This window comes from Equus caballus, chromosome 29, assembly GCF_041296265.1.
Source record: "Equus caballus isolate H_3958 breed thoroughbred chromosome 29, TB-T2T, whole genome shotgun sequence".
Lineage (NCBI taxonomy): Eukaryota > Metazoa > Chordata > Mammalia > Perissodactyla > Equidae > Equus > Equus caballus.
In genome coordinates, this window is record NC_091712.1 from 22,449,232 (window position 1) to 22,476,600 (window position 27,369).

The 27,369-nt window shown below is 42.1% G+C and overlaps 1 long non-coding RNA gene across 2 annotated transcripts in view; it reads left to right on the forward strand.

The window, feature by feature from the left end:
- The window catches only part of LOC111771256 (uncharacterized), a 28,247-nt gene extending 1,160 nt beyond the window's left edge, over positions 1-27,087 (forward strand). Inside the window, exons 2-8 of one of the 2 annotated variants that reach the window (XR_011433960.1) lie at positions 14,373-14,513; positions 15,600-15,663; positions 16,735-16,930; positions 23,094-23,152; positions 24,061-24,195; positions 24,879-24,979; positions 26,062-27,087. This is a non-coding gene — a long non-coding RNA (uncharacterized lncRNA). Of the gene's footprint in view, positions 1-14,372; positions 14,514-15,595; positions 15,664-16,734; positions 16,931-23,093; positions 23,153-24,060; positions 24,196-24,878; positions 24,980-26,061 lie in introns of both variants that reach the window. The other variant, XR_002804995.2, reaches the window with a different exon arrangement.
- The last annotated feature ends 282 nt before the right edge of the window (positions 27,088-27,369 follow it).

A 27,369-nucleotide genomic window follows, 5' to 3' on the forward strand; every position in this document is an offset into this window, starting at 1 on the left:
TGTGTGTGTCCTCATCTTCTCTTCTTATAAGGACACCAGTCCTCTTGGATTAGGAACCCCCTTATTGGTCTCATTTTAGCATAATTACCTCTTGAAAAATCCTATCTCCAATTACAATCACATTCTGAGGTACTAGGTGTTAGGGCTTCCATATACGAATTTGGGGGAAAACACAATTCATCCCGTAACCCAAGGAAGATGTTTAGAATAATGTTAGCAATGAAGGTAAGGAGTGTCACGAAAAATGTTGCAAACTGAAGAAAAGGACTGGGCACATACAAGGGAGGGTCTCACTGTAACTCCTTCACTCTTAGGTCTAGATCCTTAGAGGACTTATGTTTATAAGTAGCCTTTACAAAGAAGGGAGGTCCAGAGCCATTGACTAACATTGGCCAAAGAAGGAGATTCTGTGGCTCATCCCTGGTACCTCCAAACTGAATAAACACTTACTCGTGTTTCCTTGTCCATTTCCTCCTGATGGTTTAGCGCCCCTCTTTCAGGAGCTCACTTTCCTGGTCCTCTGCAAAGCATTCTCTCAGGGTGTTGTGCACTATTTCTCATCACCTACCTCACAAACTCCTTTTCTGGCCACCTCTAGTCCATTTTTAGCACAATGTTCCATCCTTTGGCATCTGTTCTTGTCACTCCAGATGCTCTCCCTGGGTCACCCATGTTAGTTCCTTGGCTTCAAATGCAACTTTGATGCAAATGACTCCGAATCTATGTTCCTACTTGGAATGCGTCTACTACACATCTCCCACGTGGGTGAAACATGGGTACCTTCACACTCAGGATATCTAAAGCCAGATTAATCATCTTCCTCCCCAAATCTGCTCCATGTTCTGTCCTTCATATATCAGCATCAGTACAGCCAGAGAGCTCAGAGCCAAATTACACTTCTCCCCCTCACTGAGTCCCACATTCAAACATTCGCCAGTGTGTTTTCTCTCTTTCTGAGGTCATTTCTTCATTTCTTCCTCCCTTCCTCTTCAAGTCAATGCCCTTGTTTTTGACCTCCTCATCCAGCCAGGTGACTGAATTTTCTTCTTGATTCCTTTCTGTTCAATTTCACTCTGTTCATTTTCTTATATTTAAAAACTATTAAAAATTAACAGTTTTGACTGTTGGTCACATTTGATTGAATTCTTTTTTATAAAAATTTTGTTACGGACTTTTATTTTATAGTGTATTTCAAAGTCGATCACAAACCCAGCAGAAGAGGAGGTAGAAATTAGGGAAGCGAAGATGTATCTGCCAAAAAAATGTTAACCAAAAAATTTATTGGATGGGCTCTTGAATAGATGTATGTATTTTTAATTTTTGTAAATTAAATACTTTTAGTTATAATAAAGGAGCTTGCTATTTAAAGGACTCATTTTCATGGACCCTATAATGAAACAAAGAATCTTTTTAGAAAGGGAACAATGGCCAGAAATTAATTTTAAAAAAAAATTCAAGGATTTATGTTGGAGTTACATGCAGTGAAGCATTCTTTTTTAAAAAATTCATTTAATTCTTATTAAATCATGAAATTAATTAAGCTTTATAAAGTTAACAAATATTTTGTTTCCCCAAATTATTCCATTATTCTTTGAGGCAACTATTACGTCAAATTTAGATTATAACATTCAAATTAATTTTTATTACAGCTACATATATATGTATATCCAGAACAAGTAATATGCACTCTTGTTTTAAATTTGTAGAAGTAGTATTATGTATAGCTTCAATGTGATTTTAAAATCGTCATTATAGTTTAGGATCTATCCCTGTGGATGTATATGAGTGTGTGATGCGTGTGATGTATCTCTATGTGTTGTTGTTAGGGCCATGGAGTTGATTCTGACTCCTAGTGACCCTGTGTACAACTCTGCCCAGTCTTTTTGTGCTATCCTCTCACCTTCTGACACTCTATCACACAATACTCCATTGCTATTCAGAGGGTTTTCATGGCCAATTTTTTCAGAAGTGGGTGGCCAGGTCCTTGTTCCTAGTCTGTCTAGTCTGGAAGCTCCACTGAGACCTGTCCACCGTGGGTGACCCTGCTGGTATTGGAAATACTGCTGGCAGAGCTTTCAGCATCACAGCAACACACAGCCCCCAAAGTATGACACCTGAAAGGTGGGTGGTGTGGTTCCCAGACAGGGAAGGAATCCGGATCTTGGTGGTAAGAGTGCCGAATCTTAACCACTAGGCCACCAGCGCTGGTATCTGTATGTGTACATACATTATCTATCTATCTATCTATCTATCTATCTATCTATCTATCTATCATCTATAAATAAGATTTATTCACTCTTTTTACTTCTGAATCCTAGTCAAACACATAAAAATATCACAATTAGTTATTTATCCTTTGGTTAATGGCTGACTTTTCTCCAATGAACATTACTGTAGATGTCTCCTTGTGCTCATGTGCAAAATTTTTCTTTGGGGATATACTTGGAAGTATATTTGTTAGATCATTTTAAGCCTTAATAAAAGGGATTTTTTGAAGGGAAGGATTGGGGGACCGAAGCTGGAAAGGTGAGGGTAACAACACAAGGTCCCACCCTCTTCCCATGTCCCCCACAGGCTCTGGGTCTCTCTTGTGGCATCTCTGCTTCTCTCGGTGCAGCAGCTCCACCCCCTTCTCTTTGTCTCCTGGCTTCCTCAGCCCCGTGCATTTCTCTCTCCTCATAACTGTAGCTTTCACGGGGCTGTGGGTCATCATGGCCCAGCCTCTATTTCACGGCACCCTTAGTGCTTCTGACCTCTCTGCTGACTCAGTCTCTCTGTGCTTATCAATTCCAAATTCTCAAAACCACCATCCGGTTGGCCTTTCTGAGCCAGGCTTTATGGAAAGATGCTGGCTTCCTGTGGCTGCTATGGATTGGCGATGGGCTGGGGGGTTGGGTTCTGTTATACAAATCTTTGCAACAGCAGAGCCAGGGGTGAGGGGGCTCAGAGTGAGGGGTGGGTGTGGCAAGCATTCTGAGACTTTGTTGTCCAGTACACTCCTAATTTCCCTCAAAACTCAGCTAAAACATCTCATGCTTCAGGAACCTTCTATGACCTCCCTATCCAATTTAGATGACTTCCTCCTTTCTTTCATGGTCTCAACACATACCTCTAAGATAATATTAACAATTTTGATCTCTTATTTCTGATAGATGTTAGTCACCTTGATGGCAGGAGCCACATCTCAATTTGCTTTGCCCAGAGTCCAACATGGCAGGTGACACATGTCAGATAATTAATAAATGCATGAGGCTGAGGCCATCAAAAATGCCCTAGAGACTGGAACAGTCAGCAAATGCTTCATGCATGAATTGGAGCTTAAGCTGGGCCCTACATTTAATCTGATTGCATTGGACTTTTTCAAGGTTATAGCCAATTTTTCTCCCTTAATTTCAGCAGGCTGATCTTAATCTCATCACAAACTGAGCACACCTTTCTCTGACCTTTCCTTGAACTCTTTTCTGTCTCCACCATCTCCAAACCCCCTTCTCCCCCACGCCAACAATTCCACATCTACAACTCCAAAACTTTCCCCAGGTTTCTAGACCTGCCCACATTCTCTCCAAGAGGGTAGGGCCTCAAAGTCAAGTGAAACACAAAAAGTCAAAAGATGGTCAAAGAATTCTTAAAGCCAGGAGAGTAAACTAAGTGAGTTCAAGAAAAGAAGAATGTGCTGAGAGTAGAGTGTTTGCAGTTGAGACTGTGGAGGGATGGTGGCATGGGGGTGACACACTGCAGGGCATGAGGGAGAGAGAGGCTGAGTAGGTGCTCACAGATCCCTGGAAGAGAGGAAGGGAAGGACGGGAGGGGCCAGGGCATCTGTGGATACTAAGTCACCACGAGTTCCAATGAGTGGTGCTGAAGGGAGTGCCAGGGAAGAAGGAGTTGCCCTCATGGGGCAATGAGGGGCAGGATGACTCAGTGATCTGTAAAGGGCTGCAGCAAGGAGGGGTGGTGGGTGGGAGACTGAGGACATGAGAATTTTACAGGGGAAAGGGAAAGTGGTCTGGAGTTGCTAAGAGGGGCATGGAGGGGGCCTACCCTTCCTCCAAGGCCTGTGTGGAGAGTAGACAGCTGCCCCTTGAGGGGACTGTAAGAGGCAGTGGCCTCAGGAGCAAAACAGTAAAGGGACCCTTCAGAGAGGTGGCTGAGGATACAGGGCTTTGGCCTAAGACTGACTATGATCCCAAAGGGTGCAGTGGAAGTGTATCAAAAGATGAGACTGATGGAAGGTGGCATCAGGTGGCAGCCCTGCAAAGGCCCACAGGGAAGGAGGATGACAGGGAGTCCACCCTCCTGTGGAGACCGACTCCGACAGGGAAAAGGACATCATGAGACACCACCAAATGGTCTCAAGACAGACGGTGGCCCTGAAGATTGAGAGCTGGGGGCAGGGAGCAGAGCTCTTCCCAGGGACACACAGAGTTTTGGGGGCCCCTGATCATTCCTACAATGGCTGGGTGGAGGCTGGAGGGGGGGAGACTCAACGCCCTGGGTAAACATCACCCAAGCTGAGAGCAGTGGCACCTGAGAACCAGGCTCTGGCCGGAGGTGCCTACTCCATCATGATTAACCAACCCTAAGGTGGCTGGTTCTGGCTTTGATTCAACCTAGAGGCTCCCACAAGCCTCCTGGTGTTGCCTGGGGACCTTGAGACAGGGAGTTCCCGAGACCCACAGGTCAAGGCAGCAAGAGGGTTGCTTCTCTCCTCCGGCAAGGTCATCCTTGCTGCCGCTGGTGCCAGCACCACCTCCACTCTCCTCTCATGCACTTCCAGGGCCCTGGGACTCCCTGCTCTAGCTCACTCCTCCACTTGGTTCATTTTGTTTTCCCTGGTGTCAATTCAGTCTACGTGTATTTCATAATTTCACAAAGAATCGCCCACCACCCTTGCCTCTTCCCAGAAAAAAAGCTTCTTTCTGTAGCCATTTAAAAGTTAAAAACAAAATGACAATGGACAAGGTAGTTTTACTCTAATTATTTCACAACCTGTTTACTACAATCAGAATTTAAATTTCCTACGAGTGACTAAAATTCAACTGTAACCTAGGGAAAATTCCGTTCTACAAGGTGGCAAACTCTCATAGAAAAACAACCACTGTTAGAACAGCCTTTCCATTTCATACAGGTCATGGGTCAGATTTTTAGCTGCATAAAACCTGAATAGTTTTGCATGTTTTCTTCTACAGGTGGCTCATTCATCTAATGGCTACAGCCATGCCTTAGTCAGGGGCAGGGCCATGTGTCCCTCCAAAAGCTGAGCCGTGCTGGGGAGCAACAGATTGAGGGGATCTGGCCTGACTCATTCCACAACCGTCAGGCCCCAGAAACTATCTGGAAGCTTGCTGAGATCCGGGACAGAGCCACATTGTCCTGGAAATAGTCCAGAGGTCTAGTCCAGTGTTATAGCGGAAACATAAGGCATCTCAAGACCCAGGTTGGATGGGGAAGTTCTCGGGGAAGTCAGGTTCTGCATGTCAGGATTGGAGGTCAGAAATCCCCTACCTTTCTCCCCTGAAATACAGGATGGGTTGCTGGGGAACCGAAGCCCTTTGGACTCTCTCCTGGGGAGACGGATCTGCCTCAGACAGGATGTGGCTCTGTTGGAGGTTGTTGCCAAGGGCGCTGGCCCAGCCCTCCCTCAAAAAGAAAGCAGGAGCCCCCCTGACACTCCGGACCTGCAGCTGGTTGCACTGTTAGATTTTGGGAGAGGCTGTTACAGATGGTGGTGGGGAACTCAGGGACCATGTGCACATGGTTCTTCCCTGAGCTTTTGCCATTTGTGTGACAGCCTCTTATGTCAAAAGCCTCTTCATGATGTCCTCCATGCTTTCCCTGGTGGTCATCCTTGCTGCTGTGATAGAGGTATTCGTTTTCTCTCTACCATCCTCTTCAGATATGGCTTGTCGTACCCTTACTGGTTCTCAGAATTCTTGTTTTTCTCCAAAGTGGCCATAGAAATGTGAATTTCACTGTGGCTAAACTGTTACTCTAAGTAAATGTTTGAATGTGAGTCTCCTCACTCCTGGGGGTCTCCAAGCTCATCCTTGGAGAAGTCTAGGAAAGACTACAATGCCACCCAGAGAGCTGGCCAAACCTCAAACCCATCTGGGATCCAAGAAATAACTATGTCATTTTCAAACAGCTCATGGATGACAACTGGAAATGACTTTAAAATTTGAGCTGGCAAAGAGGAAGCTGTCCTTGCCGCCAACTGCACATGGCTAGAGAGGGAAGAGTGCTCTGTGGAGCCCCCATTCTGCTACTTCCTTTTGAAGATTTCTAGGGTGAATTTCACAACAGTTACTGTTTTCTGTGCCCCACAAAAATTCACGTTGGCTTTGTAGTGACCCCTCTGGCTATGAACAACTATCATGGTGGAGCAGACATGAGATAGTATCTGTCACATACCAAGTTGGACCATTGTGCATATCTTGTTCCTCTACATTTATCAGAGGCATCTTCACACCAGCATCTTCATACCATTCATTTATTTAATTGCTGCATGACAAACCACACCCAGATTAGTGGCTTAAGTCAACAGCACTAGCAATATATTGTTTCTCACGACTTTGCAGATTGACGTGGTAGTTCTCCTGCTTCAGGTAGTTCTTTGTTGGCTGGAGCCCTGGGATGGCTGGATGGTCCCAAATGTTTGTACTAACCTGGCTGTCAGTTGATACTGGCTTCTAGTTGGGAGCTCACCTGGGGCTGTCAGCCAGGGCCCTCAATTCTCTTCCAGCGGGCCTTATCGCATGACTATAGGGCTTCCTCCATCATGGTGGCAGGGAGTGAGAAGATGAAAGGGAATGGAAAGTTAGCTATGACTCAGATACTGTATACGTCCTGACTTCTTTCCACTCCTATCTGGCCTAATTTTTGGAAACTCAAAGCTAAAACTAGATGAGTTTACAGCATTATTTTTTTGGTGTTGGTTGGCGGTGGGGGGGGGGGGATAATAGAGATTAAAGGGAATATCAATGTAAATAAATTAGCTAATGTTTCAACAAAGGGACATCCCATTTATGCTTCTTTTAACACTACATAGATTTTGTACAATACCTGTTTCATTGGATGCAGATTTTTGGACCTTGATCTAAGCTTTCATCTGTCTTTCTATAGTTATATCAGCTGTTTTAACATGTCACAGCATGACTGTAACATGTGTCTCTGCAATAATTAGTCCTGAAATCTGTTAATTTAGGTGAAACTAAATACTTTTTTTTTTAAAATAAGATTGGCACCTAAGCTAACAACTGTTGCCAATCTTTTTTTTTGTTTTTTTAATTCTTTCTCCCCAAAGCACCCCCAGTACATAGTTGTAGATTCTAGTTGTGAATGCCTCTGGTCATGCCATGTGGGACGCTGCCTCAGCATGGCCTGATGAGCAGTGCCATGTCTGTGTCTGGGATCCGAACTAGTGAAACCCTAGGCCGCTGAAGCAGAGCGCGTGAGCTTAACCACTCGGCCATGGGACCGGCCCTGGTACTTTTAAAAAATAAGGAATATAGTATATTGTATTTTTACAAAAGCATTCTGTCTATCTACCTAGTAGGCGGAATAATGACCCCTCCCCAAATGTCCATGTTCGAATCTCCAGACTTGTGACTATGTTGCCTTGCATGGCAAAACGGACTTTACAGATGTGGTGAAGGTTATAGACCTTGAGATGGGAGATTATCCTGGGTTACCTGGGTGGGCCAGTGAAATCAAGTGAGTCCTCATAAGTGGAGAACCTTTCCTGGCTATGATTAGAGAGAGATGTGGCCACAGACTCAGGGTCAAGAGATGCTACATTGCTGGATTTGAAGATGGAGGAAGAGGACAAAGTCCAAGGAATGCAAGAATTCTCTAGAAGCTGGAAAAGGCAAAGAAACAGATTCACTCCTAGAGCCTCCAGGAAGGAATGTAGCCCTGCAGACGCCTTGATTTTAACTGAAGGAGAGGATGTTACACTTGTGGCTCACACAACCGTGAGGTAATACATTTGTGTTGTTTTAAGCCACCAAGTCAGGGCAACCTTCTGTCAGTTTGCTTACTGTTAATGGTCAATGTTTCTGTGTGATAGCCTTTTTTTTTTAAAAAAAAAAATTCTCTTTTTTTTGTACTTTTAAGTTTTGCTTAGATTCTTTGAAAAGAGTGCACAATTTTTCAGAACAATGATGGTGTTTATGAGCAGGAAGAACACAAGAGGAATAAGGAAAAGAGGAGAAGTGAGGCAAAGGAAGAGGAAAAAGAAATAGAAGGTTCTGGGATGGCTTCTTTTAGAATTTTATGGCCCATTGGGCATTGATTAGCCAAACAAATCCAGCCTCGGTTAGAAGAGGCTGACGTTGGGCCGAGCTGGCTGGTAGCTGTTTCTCTGTCCATCCGTGTGCTTGTTTGGAGCTGTCACGTGATCAACTCGGAATCCACCCCACTCAAAAGGAAGCTTGGCATGGAGGAGTTTCAGTGTGTTTTTTGGCTTTAAAAAAAATCCACCCTGAAATTTTAAAACATTACTTTTGAGGTTATGAATCCTCATTGGGTAACCTATAATGTGTGTTTTCTGGATCTCTTCATTTCCCTTATATCACATTTGCCTTCCTTGACATTTCTGATAAGGAGACCAGAATGCGTTGTGGCTTTTCTTAAGCCATTGGATCTCACCATCGGCTTCTTGGCATTCATCTGCATTCTCCTCACAGCAGCCCAGTGATCCTTTTCAACATGTCTCGTCACATCTCTCTTCTGCTCAAATCCTCCCATGGCTTTCCATCTTGCTCAGAATAAAACCCAAAGTCCTTCCTGTTGTCTACGAGGCCCATCATGAGCTGGCCCTATGCCTCTCTGATTCTATCTCCAGTGCTGTCTTGTTGCTTAAGCTACTCCCGTCACACTGGCCTCCTCGGTGTTCCTTCCTCCCTTGAAGAACATGCTCGCTTCAGGGCCACAGCACCTGCTTTTATCCCTGCCTGGAATCTCTTTTCCCATACGGCTCTGGGGCTCACTCCCTCACTCTTTCAGATCTCTCCTCAAACGCCCATTTCCAGAAAGATCTTCCAATCACTCTACATAAACCTCCCAACTGTTGTGCTCTATCTCTTGTAACTTACTTTATTTTTCTTTAAAGAACTTATCTCCAACTGTCCTAAGATCTCTTTCTCTCTCATCTGTGTGTGTCTTTATTTCTTTACTAATTGTCTCTATCGACTAGATTTTAAGCTCCATGAGATAAGGGGACTCTCTTTATTTTTAAGTGCTGTGTCTTTACTGCACAGCATAAGTTTTCAATAAATATTTGGTGAATGAGTTAATGTACGGATAGCAATAAACTTAATGATATTCCAGTAAAACAGCATCTATGTATTTCTACAGAAAACAGTGTTTCTAAACACAAAGATCAGAGGATGCTTGCTTTCTAATAACTTATGGGTCCTGTTTAACATGCATATTTCTGGGCAGTGCCACTGAGTCTGAAAGCCTGGGGATGGACTCTGACATCTGCATTTATAGCAAAGTCCTCACGTGATCCCATCACCAATGCTTGAAACGCACTGGTCTGTCACATCCTATGAAAGAATGGATACAAGAGAAATCCAGATGGTCAAGTTCCTTCTAAGAGTTGACTGCCTTTTCTTGAAGGAGAAAGAACATGTAACATAGAATAATGCAAAAAAAAAAATCACTAGAACCAACAAATATCATGCAAACTGAACACACCAGTGATGACTGATAAGGTGATTATGGTCAGCCCTTATTCAAAAAAAATTTCAAGAGGGTCTAAGTCTCCTGGGTTTATATATAACAACCAGTGTTATAATTGAGTAGTAAGGCTCCTTGTCATTTCCTAGAGTCTCAAATTTATATGATTTAAGAAACATCCACGGCAGCAGAAACCACTATTAGTCTGAGCCAACAGTGATAAAGCTAATGGAAACTTCCCCTCCTTCTGAGGAGATTTCAGTGTCTTTGCGTCTCTCCTATTTAACTTTACCTGGGATTCTAACAGGCATGTGACTCTTTGGAGGTCACCACACAGACCTAACAAGACACAATCTGGACTCTCCAGTTGAAAGCGATGATGACAGAATAATCCTTAGAGGCGTCTGGGACCCAGGACTGATTGGGTTTTCAAGTCACCCATGCTTCTGGGTAATTAATAATTATTTTTTTCTATTCATTTATTCTAAAATATTTATTGAGACCACATCAGGTTATTATAATAACAATAAACATTGTCATCATAATTGCTAACTTTTTAAAGCATTTACCATTTGTCTGGTTCCGTTCTAGCACCTCATATCATCATCATGGCAACCCACAGAGGCAGGTGCTGTTATTATTATCCTCAATTTAATGATGAAGAATAGAAAGCACAGAGAGGTACTCCATAGATGTTGAGATAGTAAGTAAAGTCAAGGCACTTACATGATAGACAAAAACAAATTTCATAGGAAATCGTTTCAAGTTATGAAGGCTCCAAGGATGGAAAGGTTTGCGACAGGGGAGTTATAGAGAAATAAAGATTTGAGTTGGATATTAAATATCTTAAAGGAGTTATAGACTCAGAGGTGGCATATGGAGAAGAGTGGGCAAGGAAGAGGAGGGTGGAGGCATTCCAGGCAGAAAAATCCTCAACATTTTGACCATGCTAAATTGGCATTTGGGGGGACGGACTGGTGGCTAGTAGTTAAGTTTGCGTGTTCCACTTAGGTGGCCCAGGGTTTGTGGGTTCAGATCCTGGGTGCTGACCTACACACCGCTCATCAGCCTATGCTGTGGTGGTGTCCCACATACAAAATAGAGGAAGTTTGGCACAGATGTTAGCTCAGCAACAGTCTTCCTCAAGCAAAAGAGCAAGACTGACAACAGATGTTAGCTCAGGGCTAATCTTCCTCACCAAAAAGCAAGCAAACAAACAAAAATTGGCATCTGGCTCCTTGAGTTGCAAGCACCCACGCATACTGAGGTTCAGAGTTTCTGGGGGTGTCACACTTTGTTGGACTTGAGGCCTCACCTTGAGCTCTGAATTGGTCTCTTCACCAGTCAGCACAATTGGCTGGCTCCAATTCCCAAATTGCCAGGGCATTGGCCACAAAGTATGGGAATGAGATTTTAGTAAAAGTTTCTTTAAAGCATACAAGAAATTATGGAAACTAAGTCCTAGGATGAACCCCACCATGACTTATAAATCTTGAATAAGGAGCACTTTCACTGTCTGGTCCTGGATGTCAATAGGGAAAGCTCTAACGTCTTCTCCACTTACTTCCCTTGGGCCCAAACCATAGCAACAAGGGGCACAAGTCAGGAAACCCAACCCCATACCTCACAGGTGCTCACCCTCCCTCTGCTTAACCCCAGTGGGGTTTGAGCATTGGCTCCTGGGGCCTAGCACAGGATTTGAAGCTGCACGTTCTGGAATACTTCCAATTCTCCTCTGTTACTCGGTGAAGGAGAGGAACAGAGCTCAGAAGCCTTGGTACAGCTCAGCAGAGCTGATACTGAAATGCAGCCCTCTCTGAGAGTATTTCCATCTACCCTCAAGATTAAGAAACCTTTTCTTGCTAACTGCACCGTTTCTTTCCTCTCTTCATTTCTTCTTTGATCTGAAGCAAAAGAGATAACCAGCTGGTGATAACCAGCTCAAGCTGTTGCTCTGTCCTTTGTGTCCAGGAAGCTGGATAGAAATTCACCAATGGCTGATTTAAATAATCTTCCACTTTGGACCCTTGTGGGAGAGTATTAGAAATATCTAGGTTGAGAAAGACTTTTGTCCTTTCGTCATAAAGTATGTCTTTTTCACTTTAAACTAGTTAGGAAAAATTTTCCCTGGAAATAAAATAATAGAATTTTACACCAAAAAAGGGGTCAGGAGTGCAGCAGAAATGGGAATGGGATGCCTCCAGAGTGGAAAATGTGTGTGTTGGGAAAGGGGAAGTGTTGGATAAAATATTATATGTAAAGTTGGGCTCCCTTCCTGAGGCTGAGGAAGAAAGGATTTGACAAGTCTGACTCTATCTATGTGGGGTTCCAAGACCCCTGGGCACACAGGCAAAGGGTCTTTGTGGGGTGCTTTCCACTCGTTACCCCTTTTCTTGCATGGCTTTTCTCCTGGGGGTAATTTCTGCTCGCAGTCTGTCAAAGTCAAAGATGAAATATTTAGAGTCTGTGACTGTCTTTTTAGAGAAGAGGAGGACGCAGTAAACATTTACTTCAGTAAGCTTCTTTATTTAAATGACTTTCACCCCCTAGTCCCATAATTCTGGTCCACTGGGAGATGTGACCAACTCCACAGTGTGGTTCCCAATCCCCTTTGTTCCCCCTCTATGCAGTGTAGGATCTTTGTACCTGGAGTGATAATCACAAGGTTTTTCTCTGAGAACAAAATAAGGATGTGTGGACATGCAAAAATCAAGCTCAAGTATATGTCGGATAAGTCACTCTATGTTATAATTGATAAAAGAGTGGATATAGGTTATGAACCCCCACGTTCAGAGAGCAGGATATAGCTAAGGAAGGGACTGTCCTCTATGGGGTGCTCAAAACCTTAGGTAGTGGAGAGTAAAGCTGTGACAGCCCAGAACAGTCCTGGGGAGGGTGCACAGATCTTCCAGAGAGATATAGCTGATCATGCCAGTGCCCCACGAACATCCCCGTGGATCCCTTTCCATTTTTGTGCACTTGGTCTTCTGGTGTGTTTTCATTTCCAGCAGCCAGAGCTTGCATCTCTTTGTCTGAGTGCTGACACTAGGTCAGGGCTGACTTTGAGTTTAGGTTGCCAGATCCTGTTTTGCCTCCACACTTGGGTGCCTCTTATCCAATGACTGCGGGTATTGGGAGTGTAAGGTCTCCAGCAACCTACGCCTTGATTGAGAGTTTGATGTGGGAACTCCATTGTCTCCAGAGCTGTCTGTGGGACTGAACCCAACTGTGCTTGATAACTCACTCTTGCTTAGCTCACTTCCCATTCCTGTCCCACTTCCCCACTCACCTACCACTTTTTCCTGGAAACACATTCTGAAAAATCACTTGAGTGTGAATTCTTGTCTCCGAGTCTGTCTGCTCCTGGAGAGCCCCACCCAAGACAACAGGCCTCCCAGAAAGTTTGGCAGGCTTACCCCAGCCAAGATGGTGAGCCAGGTTATTATAGCTCAGTGATATTAGCCGCTGGGATCATGCCATTTCCTCCCTCACCCTCAATGCTTTGATGCCATGATCACCAAACTGCCTTCCAGTTATAATCCATCTTCCCCATGTGGCTTTTCTCTAAGGAGAGAAGATGTTTATCAGCTAAAAACAACATTTCAAGTTCATTTTGGCAGTTTTATTTGTTGTTGTATATTTGGAGTTCTGGATTATAGATCAGCCTCTCAAGTGTCATTAATGCAACTCTGTCCCCAAGAGTCAGAGCACCCCTGTGAAATTGGCAAAACATATTTTGAAAGCTTCAGGTCCAAGACATCTTGGAACCACATCAGGTGTCACCTTGCAAGGTCTTGTTTTGGAAGCCACATGGCCTCTCTTGGTACCTTCTCTACGAGGCTATTCTTTAACCACTAGAAGCTTCAATACTTCCATCTCCTGACCAGGCAGAGTTGAAAACACGGATTGCGAACGCTTCCCTCATCTGCTTCAGAGGTATCCCTTCCCTTATTCCTCTGAGAGGCAAACAAATTCTTTGGTTAGAATCTTTAGAGATATATCTAGATTTGGGATCAAATCCCATGACTTGTGCAATTCATAAAATCCCTTACTTACATTCTGCGAGGTTTATAATTTGGAAATTAAGGGGAGAAATAAAATGTTATTCTTGTGGATGCATCAAAGGTAGGAGTAAAAATATGAACATAAATAACCTTGAGCACTTTTATCTCTATCTCTGCCACAACAGGCAGAATCACAATCTACTCTTTTGCTTTTCTGAGTTCGGATTTGTATATAGGAGGTTTTTCCTTAAAAAGAGGAAGAAAAATTGAATTTTGATGAATGAGTTTACTCTAAGATCTTTAGGGTGATTGATCACAGTGATTAATGTGTTTATATTGTAGGTGGAGTCACACACGATGAGCACAAAAGAATCCCATTAATACATTTTCCCAAGTAAACTTGGCTTCACAAGAATCTTATCTGAGTGGAGGGTAACACAATTTTCATTTAGTTTTTCTGTTTCTGGACAGAAGTTGCAAATTCATGTGCAGCATTTCATTGCCTCACCTTCCTCCTGTGTATCTGTTACAAACCTGAAGCTCAAGTGGAGCCACTTCCAGTGGATTATAAACTGTAAAATGTGGGTCTAGAGAGAAGCACAGAAGGCAGAAGCTTCTCTCAGCTCCCCTCAGAGAGAAGTCCTAACCTTTTGAAATGTTGTCTCCCTGGCTTCTGTCTCCTAGTCACAGAGCTCATTAGCAGCCAGCCAGCTTGCCCCTGCAGTTCCAGCTGACACCACTGAGGGGCGCTACTGTATTAGGTTCCACCATGGAGACCCAACACTGAAAGATGGGGAAATCAATGAGGATGAGATCACTTCCTCCGTGAGTCTTTCCATTTCTGGGAATGTTTTTCAATTAAAACTCCAGACACAGACAATCATCATTCATGGCCTGCCTCCTTCAGAGCTCCGTTGGAGGCCAGGGCACGCAGGAGCAAGGCTCTTTATTTTGAGGAGCTGCTTGTGCTATGGAAAGAGAAGCCAGAAATAGACATAGGAAAAATAAGAGAAAGGGGATTTAGCAGATGCTTAGAGCCATTTTTCTTTATAAATATATCTGTCTACGTCCCACTCTCTTCCATGTCACCACAGGCCATTAGCACTCTATTTTTGTCTCCACTGAGGCTCTGGGCCTGACCCACCCTGCTCCCCCTCCTGGCAGATTATCTTGTGAGGGCAGCACTCCTGGGCTGAGGGTTTGACATCATGAGTTATTTTTAACCCCGTAGGTTGCAATATCGTAACAGCATACATCTTGTGCCAAAAAATGGCCCCACAGCTGACAAAGAGGAGAAATTATCTCATAGGTAAACTCCCTGCTCTCAAAATGCCTCTCCAGGTACACTATTTAAAGCCATTGCCAAATGAGTAACAAAAATATACACGTCTTGAGTGTGACCTGGAAAACAATGTAATATATTCTCCATTGTCATAATCATCCAAAAGAGGCCTTATGAAAAGTTGGTCATTCCTCTAGATGACGTAGCAGCCACCTGGCTGTGATTAGAATTGGGGTCTAAGAAAGGTGCCCCCATCACCACAGATCTATCCCAAGCTATCCTCTCTGCTTTCCTAGTCTAATTAAAATTCTCCTATTGTGAATCCCTTTGGGTTAAATTGTGATCTGGGGGTGGAAGCTGAGTAATGCCTGAAGCTGTAGCAACTCTTAAGTGTGATCTCTAAGTGGAGAACATTGGATTGTGATGCAGGGAGAGGGAACAGAGTTTAAGGACAATGCAAAATAGAGGATCCAGGGAAAGGCCCCTCAACCGCTGGCATGTGGAGAGGGTTGGTGTCGGAGGGGGAAGACCTGGAACATGGAGTGGGCACCAATGACAAACCTCAGGCTGCAGAGCTTAGCATGACGTTGAATCATGTGAAATGGCCTTCTTCTTCTTTTTTTAGCCAGAATCAGTTGAAAATTGACTCTGGAGCCAAGCAATCCTGAATACAAGTGGATCCTGCCAACGCTGGTGAGCAGCCCTACTCCAATCCCAGGCTGCTTGCTCCGGAACTCCTAGAATATTATGCATGCGTTTATCACCTCTCCCAGGCATCCTTGCATCATTGCACTTTCTCTAAACTCAGTGGGTGTTGGTGTTGATTATCTTTAACCTTTTTTCTTCTTTAACACATCCAACAAATAACATCTCCATGGAAGATACCCCATCAGTAAGTGTGGCTATAGAGCTCGTAGCTATACAATTAAAAGAGATGATGAAAGTCTAGGCACATCTCTGGCCCACCAGTTCTTCTTCTGCCTTTCTTGTTCCAGTAATCAGATGACTGTGGTGTGGGCAAAGGCTGTTTAAGAACTGCTTGTCTATAAGATCAAGAATGCAAGAGAATCCACAGGAACAAGGTTTTATTGGGAACATTTATCAGCTTGTCTACTGCAGATCAATAAAAATGGCCACATAAAGTCTACTCGGGTTGGGCTGACTTTGAGGGTCTCTGTCAAATGGAATCATGATATTGTCATTTCACAGAGATTGGCTAAACTAGGTGGCTGTGGATAAGGAACACTCCAAAAAAGAGCCAACTCCTGTGTATGACACTGACCCCTGGGTCAAAAGTTAACTTCGTGGGAAGAATCCAAGAGGCCATAGTAATAGCTGCTGTTGACGGGAGGCTGTGAATTGGCTGACACACAGGCTGATCTGGGTGCTGGAACTTCCTGAAGGGAAAGGAAATAAAGAAGGGTCCACCTTCTACTCCTCAACTCTCTCTCTTATTAGCCAGAAAGCCAGGAAGAGTATGCAGATACATGGCTGCCTGCGGAGGTCCCGCGGAAGGGCACCTCTGGAGCACCCCGAGGCAGGAGAAAACCCTCAAACACAGACGGCTCATATGGGACTGAACTGACAGATCCAAAGTCACTTTCACTCTTTCACGTTCAAATTTTAGTGAATTTCCATAAAATCATATAGCAGAATTTAAGAATTACTTAGCAAATAGTATGGAATAGTCTCCAAATACCCAAATACAATCGCATTCGTAATGATTTTTTTCATGCTTATCCCGCTTTTCTTTCCATTTACTAGTGAATATTTGCAACCAACGTTTTCCTGCTAAACGAGTCTGTAAACGCTCCCGGCATTCAGCCAGAGTTGTTTAGCTCCAGAAAGTCTGTCTTTAAACTACGATGAAGTGGTCATACCTTTTGGTGTTTTCATCACTATTAAAATACATTGAACATGCGGTGGATATGGTGCTGGCCTCTCATTGGAGGACCTCAAGGTAAACAGATTTATGGGGTGTGAATATAAGATAATGAGGATGTTTTCTATGAACTCGCTATCAGGGCAATGCCAACAATGGTACCAACTATATTTTAAACAATAACCTCATCTTGGGGATGAGTGTACAGGCTCCCACAGAGACTATCTTGAAGGAAAAAATATATTCGTTTGGTTAAGCGGTGATCTGTGCATTCATCTATCAATTTCATTTCCATACAGTCACAAATTTCTGGACTTTGTTAGGCATAGGTCACTTTTGGAAAGTAAATATATTCCATTTGAAAGACTCTAAAACTTAGCCTTCAGCTTCTCTTTGCAGAGGCTTCTAAGCAGCTAAGTTCAACACAGGAGAGTTTTAGCCCAGGGTTTTAGAGATATTAAAGTTATGAGGGTGATAAATGCAGATATAATATTCAAAGAGTTTAAGAGCTGGCATTGGAGCCGGGCAGTCCTGGAGTAGAGCCGCTCACCAGCATTGGCAGGTGAAAGGTGGATTCGGGATTACTGGGCTCTAGAGCTGATTTTTGACCATTTCTATTTTCCGGAAATGGCAATTTCGCATGATTGGACTCAGTTCTAAGCTCTGTTGCCTTAGACTTGTGCCTGTAATCAGAACCATGAACCAATATTTGATTTTAACAGGCAGGTTACAGTAGTTAGTGTGGTGATATAGAACAGAAGATACGTAATCATTTATACGTTCAGGAGTCTAGCACATGCTTTTGAGTTCTGAGTAAGCGTCATAAAATATAAATACCAAAGCCCAGATCCAAAGTACCTTTCATGCTCCCTAGAGGCCTGAGCAATGTGGGCACATGATACTTTCTCTACTGTAAAAAGCCTAAAGGAGTTGTTCTCTCTGACCTTTCCCCTGACACAGGGTTAAACTGAAGGTTGATGTTCATTTGACAATGAGAAACTATTAGGTTCAAAGCAAAAGGATGATTCTTTGATATAATTACAGAGAGTTATACACAGCACAGTAAATGCCTTTCAAAACCATCTGGTCTGCCAAAATTCCATTTGGCCCGCAGTGAGGCATCAATCACACAAATATTTATCTAATGTCTATTTAACCCTTCTGTACGTTTTGTCTCATTGAGTCATCTCCCAAAGTTAAGAGGAAACCAGCTTCTGTCCACAGAGCATATACTCAGATCTCTCATTAAATAGTTTTATTATAAAAGCATCTTAAGGACAAATCAAAAGGGAAGCCAATTGCAACTGGGCTCAGGCTGAGTAATCGGCTTTAATTTATTTTATGCTCCAAGGAAGCAACTGCACCTAAAAAACATGGGATCTTTTAGATTGTGTACTGCATTTCTACACTCTACTTCTTGTGAGATGCTCGTTTTATTCCCAACTTAAAAAGACAACTTCTGGGGGTCGGCCCGGTGGTGTAGTGGTTACCTTTGTGTGCTCCTCTTAGGCAACCTGATGTTCATGGGTTCGAATCCTGGGTGTGGACCCACACACCACTAATCATGTCATGCTGTGGTGGTGTCCCACATACAAAATAGAGGGAAATTGGTACAGACGTTAGCTCAGGGCCAATCTTCCTCATCAAAAAACAAAAAAACAAAAAAGACAACTTACTTTTGTTGTTGATCTGTAGTCATGTGAATTTACTGGTTGATGAAAGGAATCTTGAATCTTAAAATTGATTCTGAGATCTCCAAACTTTTAAAATGCACTGGTAACATTCTTTAATATATCAAGTCATAATATATACTTGGGATGAGATAATCAATAATGAGAGCAGAAGTAATTTGTATTCCAAATAGTCTTCATGGTAAATGCACTTTTGGGGAACCTCTTTTTTGTAAGATTGATTGTGCAGAGGTTGCTTTTATTGGAGACACGGTTGGCAGAGGGATTGTGTAAAAACTGAGGCAAATGGCGACTCTGCCATTTTCTTCTTCTTCACTTTTGCTGAAATTGTTAGCATTAGCATTGATACATAATTTCTTGGCAAAAATCTTAAGTCAGTTGTTGCTTTTGCAAGAGTACATCTAATTTAAAACTAGTAAATGTAATCTATAGATTCATTTCCTCCAGTGTGAACATATGTTGCACTGCGTCACAATGCTCTGAAAGCAAACCATTGAGTATATATGAAGATTGTACTTAGCTTGTTGTTTCTGGGTCAAATTGTTTGTAAGAGAAACAAGGAATTAATTTTTACTAATAATTATTAAGCTCTGAATATAGACTAGTAATCCAGGAAAATAAAAAACCAAATGTGCCAAAATATATTCAATATTTGCTAATTTCCTTGATTGGCATATAATATCAATAGATGTGACTAAAATTGCAGTTTCGTTTTTTTCCCCCTCACATGGTATTTTAACAAAAAAAGTCACACTGCTGCCTGAACCCACATGTCATTTCCCAGCAAGAGTAGTTGAGAGCAAATGTTTTTAGAGCATTGTTCCTGGATCATGGCATCAGAAGAAGGAAGCAGCTCCATTTGGGGATGGTCTGTGCAGGTGGGGTCTATTTTTAGTCTCTCCATCTATATGTGTGAGGTGGGGAGTACAGAAGACAATGGAATCTCTTGCCAGGGCACAAAGACAAAGTAGCCATTAAAACAGGGGCAGCAATCAGAGCACATTGTCCTTGCATTCTCAAGGCAGCCGGGCTCTCTGGTTGGGTCTCATCTAAGGTATCCTAGAGTTGGGTGTATGAGCCATATGTAGTCACTGATGTAGCTGCTGTCACGTAACCCAGTGTCTAGGTCTGTAGCCCTAAGGTGCCACAGCATCCCCAAGGGAGCATGTTAAAGATGCAAACCCTTAGGACACCCATTCAATGACTCTGTTCCACGGAGTCCAGGACTCAGCCTTTTATCCAGGATTCTAGGGGATTCTGATGCAGGTGGACTGAACACCACACTTTGAGAAACACTGGTGGAGAAAAGAGTTGCTCATCACTAGAATGGAGATAGTTGGAGCAGAAGAGAACACTTTTAATAATGAAAAATATCAGTCACATAGAGCAGCACAGAGTGAACCTCAAAAATTGGAGGGAAAGAGGAGAAAAGAAAGGCTGAAGAAAATAATGAATGGGGAGGGTGGGGAGAAGGATGAGGCTAATTCACAAAGGTCCTTCCTCTGCTGCCTCTTCAGTGGAGGACAGAAGAGAATGAGGACAACAGAGCCACTGGCTATCATCCCTAGTCTGGACGCGTTTTGATGAGCCAAGAAGGTGAACAGGCTGCTTCAATATACTTGAGGGTATAACTTTGGGGACATGTTTTTGGTGTTTTTGATGAGGAAGAGTGTCGCTGAGCTAACATCTGTGCCAGTCTTCCTCTGTTTTGTATGTGGGATGCCACCACAGCATGGCTTGATGATCAGTGTGTAGGTCCACACCTGGGATCTGAACCAGTGAATGGTGGGCCACCGAGGCAGAGTGTGTGAACTTAATCACTATGCCATTGGGCCAGCCCCATGACTTTGGGGCCATGTTTTGATCACCATGCAGGGTTATTTGGAGGTTGCACTTGGGAATCAGAACAACCAACCAGTGGCCAAGGGAGGCCAACTCTGGAGTATCCAGAAGGTAGAGTTCCCTGTGGTTCCTGCAGGAGGATGTGAGTGTTCTGTCTGAATAATATGATGGGCTGACCTGGAACTAAAACCCGCTGCTCATGGCTAAGCGGGAACTGTGTCTGGTCCTCTGGAGAAGAGGATGGAGAGGCAATTGTCATTAGGCATTCGAGGCCCTCCCAGTTTCAGATGTCAAGGCAGCACATAAAATCAGTCTAAGGCCTTTCACCACAGGCCCATGGACTATTTGTTCATGTTCCAGGAGCGAGACTTGGTAGAGAGGTGAGATGCCCGTCCGTTCAGTTGAGAGTCCTGATTAGGTGCCTCTGTTTTCACAAAATGTCCTCTTATCACATGGCATCATTTAAAGGCTGTGCTCTCACTCGGACCTCACACACACCTGCACTCCAGAGGGAAGTCCCCTGACCTGCCAGCAGCTCAGCTCTTCACCGAAAGTCTCCAAAGAGGGGTCCAAAAATTATGTAAAATTGAAAAAATAAGACTCAGCCAGAAATACTAGAATTTCCCCCTAGATAAAGCTGGAACCAAGAGACTTGCAGACTGAAACTACATTGTTTTAATATCCTGCAAACTTCTGGTTTGGCAACGGGCCTCCAACTGACTTTCAGGGAACTAGAAGAAAGAGCACGACGCTCTTTGCTGCTGCATATATGGAAGGAAATGATTAAGAATGTCATCCACTTTTTCGCTCAGTGTTCTCTATTTTAAGTTTCATGTGAGAAATTTGTTTCAAGCTTAAGTGGAAGGAAAAGATGTCCTTTTGCTGATAAACTGGCCTAACATTTTTTGTATGTTCTCAGATGCCTGGATATCTGCTCCAATCTTTAACCCAACTCTTTCTTTTTCATCCGTAGTTCCTCTAACTCTGATTGGCTCTTTTTCTTTATTTAAATGTGAATATTATTTGTATTATTTCATGTTGCATCAGATCTTTTGTGAAATTAGATAGATAGGTAGGCAGGTAGATAGGTGTTACATAGCTATAAATAGATACATAGTAGATCATTTTTAAAAGTTAAGGAAGACGTGTTTCTTTCTCTTATCATTTACTCTGTGCCTGAAAACTTCAGGCTGTGAAGGAAACTTTAGGCTGTGCAGGTCGCGTTACCTATAGTGCTACGCTGTTCTTATTCTCAGTGTTTCTCTGCCTGATGGCTTCGTTTACATGCATACTATTTTTACTGCTCAGTGTTTAAATGATTGCTCCATTATGTTAATCTTTGGTTCAGTGGTGACCATGAGCAACAGCTCCCATCCTTAGGTAATAGAAGCAAAAATATTTCATAAATGAGGAAGCACTGTGCAAATTTCTTCACCATGGAAATTTGTAGTAGTGCCCAGCAGTGGCACTTAAGCTCAAATTTCAAGCTTTAGTGTTGCAATGGAGGAGCGGAGTTGTCCCCTGCGTGACATTCCATGACCACTGCTGTGTACCTTCCCAAGGCTCAACTTTGAGCTGATGGTTCTTTGAGCAGGGGGTCCCCTAAATGGCGGCTTTAATTAGTGTACTTGGTGCGACAGATCCCCTTTTTCCTTGGGGGTTTATCTATTAGTAATGTCAAAAGGAACACATATACAAATTGGGAGATATGAAGGGAGATACATATTAATTTTGAGATTTTTAAAATCTTACATACTGCCTTCTGCATGACAGCTCTCAAGTCGGACATATTCATTTGGGCGTTCATCCCAACACACGCGTCATCTCTCATGTCTCTGGGTCTGGATCAGAAATAATCAAACGATTAAATAAACAAATGAATTACTTTAGAGCCAGAGCCGTATGTTAGATCTGCCTTTATTATTTTATTTTATTTTTTGGATTCTGACTGAATGACAACTTCAGTTTGTTGCCTGTTTTATGTTGTTTTTCTTAATGCTGCTGCTATGGGGTTTAAGCCAGTTTGGGTTTACACCAGTTGAGTTTACAACAATCTAATAAATAAAATGCTTTACAAGCCAAATGAAGACCCAAACCTTGGGAGCTTAGAAATAGGCATTTAAAGATAGGAAGCAGAACCATAATGGAGATAAAGGAGTCAAAAGACCCTAAAGATAAGATAATTAGTTAATGTCGACGGTTCTTATGAGGATTAAATAGGATAAAAGACATAAAGTACATGGCGTGCTTTCTGGAGCATGCTAATATGAGAGGGAAGTAAATGATAGCATAGCAGGCTGTCTTAGCTGAACAGAAACTGAGATTCTGTTTGCTATTTGTGAAACAAATGGATTTTGAGCACAGGGCTTACTGCAAATTTCTGTGGTAAAATATTTACTAAATTGCACACTAAAATAAAACCAAAGGCTGTAACTTGAAAATTAGTGACAATGCTGAGATAGTCAGTGGACAGGATTTCTGAAGTGGACCACGGTGTAGGAAAATGCTTAAAAACACAAACCTGCAAGGAAAATGGCAACTCTGGACTTGGAGATGATTTTTAAAAACATGCAGCTTTCTCCAAGGAGAAAGCTGTCTATTGAAGGAGACAGATGATGGACAGTAAACAACTGGATGCAATAAAGAATAAATGTAAGAGGTTCTACACTAGAAGGCTGGGGAGGTAATTAATGCATGTGTTCTGTTAGGGGAAGTTCCAAAATCACGGGATCTCCAGGGAATTCTTTGCCTTCAAGTGTCCAGACCTGTGAGTATAAGAGAAACTCTGAGAATAGCTTTCTGCGTATGTTATTTTGGACCGTATTTATCTGAACATATGCTAAATGGTGCAGTTGAGCTGCAAATATATTTGCCTTATTAAAAAAAATAGCTTTCATTGTTGTGTCTTCCAGGCAACTGTCTTCTGTTGTGATCTTTCCTTGACCCAAATTCGTAAAGTCATTGAATTTTAGAGGTTTATCTAACCTGAAAGATAAGCTCCTCTGACTTTCCCATTTGGATTAAAACCACTGTGCCGTTGCTCGGAAACCTTAGACAATTTATTTAAGTTCTTTTGGCCCTGATTGCAAAACAATATAAAAATAGATGTACAGTGCTTAGCACAGTAACTTCTCCTAAGTGACAGTTATGATTATTATTATTTTTAGGCCCAGGTAGACCAAGTGACTGGTTCAAGGCCACACAGCTAGCTGTAGCAGAATTCAGATTAGCATAGAGATTCCCAGATAGGGGCTTTTACCACTACATAATATTTGTTCGAGGATCCCCCAAAACAATCTTCCATTTCTCTAAAAATAAAAAAAGGAATCTTTCTTCTGACCGTCATGCTGCCTGAAATGTTCTTTCAACGTTCAGTTGGTGATTGTTACTTATGGAGTGAGCTGCTTCTCCAGAAAGGCCATGTGAACTTTTCACTGATGCCGTAATACAGGTAGACGACAAACACACTGGTTGCTATGTAGTGGAACAGAATAAAATGTGGATCAGTATAGGCTCGGTTCCACACCACCACTATAAAGCGAAAATCGCAATAAAGCAAGTCACACGAACTTTTTGGTTTCCCAGCATGTATAAAAGTTATGTTTACACTATACTGTAGTCTACAAAGTGAACAATAGCATTATGTCTAGAAAACCATGTATATCCCTTAATTAGAAAATTCTTTATTTCTAAAAATGCTAATCATCATCTGAACCTTCGGCCAGTCATAATCTTTTTTGCTGGTGGAGGGTCTTGTGAAAAAAACGCAGTATCTGTCAAGCATAATAAAGCAAAATGCAATAAAACAAGGTAAGCCTGTATGTCTTAAGTGTGTATTTGTTAACTGCTGAGCATTCCATAGAAAGGAGAACAGTGAGAGGGTGAGAGAGAGCAAGGTGAATATATATATGTATATATATGTATATTTGTATATTATTTGTATAATTTTGTATTATTTGTATTTGTGTGTATATATATATACACACACATACATACAATCATGTGCTGCATAACAACGCTTTGGTCAACAATGGACCACATGTATGACAGTGGTCCCATACGATTAGTACCAGATAGCATAGGTGTGTACTAGGCTATACCACCTAGGTTTGTGTAAGTAAGCTCTATGATGTCCACACAATGATGAAATCACCTAAGAAGGCATTTCTCGGAATGTATCCCCATCATTAAGCAATGCATGACTGCATGTATGTATGTATGTATGTATATCCATAATTTATTGAGATCCAACTGTGTGCTCAGGCACTCTCTTAGGTGTTTATAAATATTATCTCATTTAATCTTTCCCATTATATGAAACAGAGATATTACACTTATTAAAAAAACTGAGGCTCAGAGAAGTTAGGTAACTCACCCAAAGTCACAAAGCTTGGAAATTACACAACCAAAATTTGAACCTTGTCTGTGTGTCACCCAGACCTATAATAATGATGAGTGAATAACATTGCATATCTCTATTGTCTATTTTAAAGGAGCACTAAATGGAAATTGGACTGGAGAAAGTCTCTTGGTAGACCCCATGAACATGCGACTTTACGTAACGGAGTAACGAAAACCACCAAGCAAGAGTCAGGTTTACCAATCTTTATTTGGGCAAGAAGTTTGTTAAATGGACCCTCTCACTTTGAGCATCCACTCTTACTCATCTGATTACAGAGCTGACTGCTACTCTAGATCTGAACCTCTGAGAAGAGGTTGAGCTCTGAGAGGGGAGAATTAAATGAGGGGACTGCTAACTGTCCACCAAAATCCACTCTTCCCTTCTTACATGTTAATGGCCTATACAGTGGCTGTCCAGATGGATTACATTTCTAGCCTCCCTTGTGGTTAGGTATGGCCATGTGACTAAGTTCTCACCAATAAAGTGTGAGTTTTGGGCTTAAGCCATCTGGATGTGCTCTCCCACCATAGTTTCTCCCCTATATCTGGCTGTTCTGGAACAGAAGGTGGCAGAAATTCAGCTTTGACCAGGGAGGGGATGCATCTAAGGAATGATGGCACAATGGCTTGAGAGGAACTTTGGACGGAGTTGCTTAACTTACCCTGGACTGCTTGAAACTGTCAGCTGAGAAAGAAACTTCCATATGCTTCAAGGCACTGTATTTTACAGTCTCTTTTCTGGCAGTTGTTTAGCTTTATCTTAACTTAAACAGGGATGAAATAGTTGGGTCAGACTCCCTGGAGAAACGGGCTTGAGATGGACCTCAAAATATTTATGAAAGATTAAGCAAATAGAAAGGAAAAAGGCGAAGACAGAGAAGAAAGATTGTTCTTTATAATCATGTTTTAGTGATTAGACAGTCCAATGTCCATTATAAAATAGAACAAAAATCTATCCTTTGTGACAGTCTCACTTTATGACAGAATAGAATTGCATAATAAAGTAAAAAATATACTCTAAATGCAAATTACCAGTGGAAGTAAATATCTTTAACTTTCATTAAAGTGTCTAGACCTGATTCCTCTACCCACATTTTGGGGAACTTTTAATGGAAAAAGAGGAGTTACAGTGGTTCTATTTGTGGTTACATAAAACTGTAGGCTAAAACCAACTTTAGTTTGATGGTGAAACTGAAAAATCACAAACAATTATAACTTGACTGTATCTACTGTGTCCTTCATTATGTAACTCTTCACATGTTATCTTCTTTAAAGGGATGTTTTACTCAAGCCACAATGGAAGTAACTGGCACCAGACTTGTTGTCCTGCCATAGACAACTAGAAACCTGTTTTGAGATATTGGACAAAAAGGAGCATTGGACTGATACCCTTGTGAGAAGAGAAACAAAGAAAGTGAGCCCTACCATCACCCTGGCTTTCTGCCTGGAGGCATCATCTGGGCAGCATTCGGGAAGGAGAAACTTGAGCACATCATGGTCTCACTGAGTTGAGAATAGAGAGATCAGAGCCTTTTGGGATTGAGGTGACTGGGATTTGCAATGTGAAGTATCAGAGAGGAGAAAGGCATGCAGAAAAAGAGTCCCAGATACGTACATGAGGTCACCTTAGTGTTGCAGAGTACTAAATTGCACATGCAAAGGGTAAAATTCTATGAGGCTAAGGAAAAAAATGGCATGGGATTTGTATGATAAACAATTCCCACAGTGCATACAGAGCTGGGTGATGTTCAACTTTCAACCAGCCAGAGTGGAGTAAACAGCTAAAGAATTTACTAGGGTCCCTGAAAAGCCACAGTTTAGTAGTAGGGTGAAACTGTTCCTAAGGTAAAGGCAACGCGAGACTTGCCCCAACACAGCTTTAAAACAAGCGTCAAAAGAATTAAGCCGATCCTCAAGTAATTTGAGTACAATTGAGAACAAACTCCAGTACTCTTTAAAGACAGCAAAAGCTGGCACTCCACATGATACTAACCACGAGGTCTAGTTTCCAATAAAAAATTACTAGACATATGAAGAAGCAGTAAAATGTTCTTTGTAATTTGGAGAAAAATATGTCAAAGATCCAAAGACAGAGATGATAAAATTAGCAGACAAGGACTTTAAAATATTTATTATAAATACACTAAAAGATTTAAAAGAAAACATGAATATCATGAGGTGAGATATGGAAAATATATTTAAAAAGAACCTAATGGAACTTATAAAGTTGAAAAATGCAACATTTAAAATGAAATTTTTCTTGAATGCAACAAACAGTAGATTAAGAACTATAGAAGAAAATGGCAATGAACTTGGATATATACTGTCCAAGTAGAAGGACAGAGAGAATAAAAAGAAAAAAATTAAGAGGCTCAGTGACCTATGACATACTATCAAGCAGACAAACATGTACTATTCCAGCCATGTAAAGGGGAGACCAGAAAAAACATTTTAAAAGTTATAGTTGAATAATATCCAAATTTGATTAAAACCACAAAGCTATAGATCCAAGAATCTCAACAAACTCCAAGAAGTATAAACACCTATAGAAACCTATACCATGGCATGCCACTATCATATAAT